The sequence below is a fragment of the Arachis duranensis genome, chromosome 10 (genome assembly GCF_000817695.3).
Source record: "Arachis duranensis cultivar V14167 chromosome 10, aradu.V14167.gnm2.J7QH, whole genome shotgun sequence".
NCBI classification, from domain to species: domain Eukaryota; kingdom Viridiplantae; phylum Streptophyta; class Magnoliopsida; order Fabales; family Fabaceae; genus Arachis; species Arachis duranensis.
The window spans coordinates 37,181,793-37,184,006 of NC_029781.3; the positions used below are offsets into that span (position 1 = coordinate 37,181,793).

Here is a 2,214-nt window from a genome sequence, read left to right on the forward strand (position 1 = left end):
ATTCATTTACTAACACTTCTCTTCACCTCTCTTCATCTCAAATCACTACCCCTATCCACACCCTTCTGTTTGGATTCTCCTTTCTTTATTCCCTTTCTTCTTCTACTAACAATAAGGAACCTCTTTACTGTGACATAGAGGATTCCTCTTCTCTTCTTTTTCTGTTCTCTTCTCTTTCATATGAGCAGGAATAAGGAAAAAGGTATTCTTGTTGAAGCTGATCCAGAACCTGAAAGGACTCTGAAGAGGAAACTAAGAGAAGCTAAATTACAACAATCCAGAGACAACCTTACTGAAATTTTCGAACAAGAGAAGGAGATGGCAGCCGAACCAAACAACAATAATGCAAGGAGGATGTTTGGTGATTACACTACACTTACTTCCAAGTTTGATGGAAGAAGCATCTTAATTCCTGCCATTGGAGCAAACAATTTTGAGTTGAAACCTCAACTGGTTGCTCTAATGCAACAAAACTACAAGTTTCATGGACTTCCATCAGAAGATCCCTATCAGTTTTTAACTGAGTTCTTGCAGATTTGTGAGACTGTAAAGACGAATGGAGTAGATCCTGAAGTCTACAGACTCATGCTTTTCCCTTTTGCTGTAAGAGACAGAGCTAGAACATGGTTGGATTCACAACCTAAGGATAGCCTGGACTCCTGGGATAAGCTGGTCACGGCCTTCTTGGCTAAGTTCTTTCCTCCTCAAAAGCTAAGCAAGCTTAGAGTAGATGTTCAGACCTTCAAACAAAAAGATGGTGAATCCCTCTATGAAGCTTGGGAAAGATACAAACAGATGACCAAATGATGTCCTTCTGACATGATTTCAGAATGGACCATGATAGATATATTCTATTATGGTCTATCTTAGTTCTCTAAGATGTCATTGGACCATTCTGCAGGTGGATCCATTCACCTAAAGAAAACACCTGCAGAAGCTCAAGAACTTATTGACATGGTTGCAAATAACCAGTTCATGTACACTTCAGAGAGGAATTCTGTGAATAATGGGATGCCTCAGAGGAAGGAAATTCTTGAGATTGATGCTCTGAATGCCATATTGGCTCAGAATAAAATGTTGACTCAACAAGTCAACATGATTTCCCAAAGTCTGAATGGATGGCAAAATGCATCCAACACTACTAAAGAAGCATCTTCTAAAGAAGAAGCTTATGATCCTGATAACCCTGCAATAGCAGAGGTAAATTACTTAGGTGAACCTTAGGGAAACACCTACAACTCATCATGGAGAAATCATCCAAATTTCTCATGGAAGGATCAAGAAAAGCCTCAACAAGGCTTTAATAATGGTGGAAGAAATAGGTTTAGCAATGGCAAGCCTTTTCCATCATCTTCTCAGCAACAGACAGAGAATTCTGAGCAAAGCACTTCTAGTTTAGCTAATCTAGCCTCTAATCTGTCTAAGGCCACTTTAAGTTTCATGAATGAAACAAGATCCTCCATTAGAAATTTGGAGGCACAAGTGGGCCAGCTGAGTAAGAAAGTTACTGAAATCCCTCCTAGTACTCTCCCAAGTAATACAGAAGAGAATCCAAAGAGAGAGTGCAAGGCCATTGATATACTCAACATGGCCAAATGCAAGAAGGAGGGAGAGGACGCGAATCCTAACAAGGAAGATCTCATGGGACGTCTCTCAAGCAAGAAGGAGTTCCTTATTGAGGACCCAAGGGAATCTGAGGCTCATATAGAGACCATAGAGATTCCATTAAACCTCCTTCTGCCATTCATGAGCTCTGAAGACTATTCTTCCTCTGAAGAGGATGAAGATGTAACTGGAGAGCAAGTTGCTCAATATCTAGGAGCTATCATGAAACTGAATGACAAGTTATTTGGTAATGAGACTTGGGAAGGTGAACCTCCCTTGCTCATTAGTGAACTAGATACCTGGATTCAGCAAACTTTACCTCAAAAGAGACAAGATCCTGGAGAATTCGTAATACCCTGTACCATAGGCACCATGACCTTTGAGAAAGCTCTGTGTGACCTAGGGTCAGGCATAAATCTTATTCCGCTCTCTGTAATGGAGAAGCTGGGGATCATTGAGGTACAGCCTGCCGTATTCTCACTACAAATGGCAGACAAGTCAATAAGACAAGCTTATGAATTGGTAGAGGACGTGTTGGTAAAGGTTGAAGGCCTTTACATCCCTACTGATTTCATAATCTTAGACACTAGGAAGGAGGAGGATGAATGC

General features: G+C 40.8%; 1 non-coding gene across 1 annotated transcript; it reads right to left on the reverse strand.

Annotated features, from left to right (window-relative positions):
- Positions 1 to 717: 717 nt before the first annotated feature.
- Positions 718 to 826, reverse strand: LOC127743431 (small nucleolar RNA R71). Its single transcript, XR_008004823.1, has one exon. It is a non-coding gene; the product is annotated as a small nucleolar RNA R71 (small nucleolar RNA).
- Between the last annotated feature and the right edge of the window lie 1,388 nt (positions 827 to 2,214).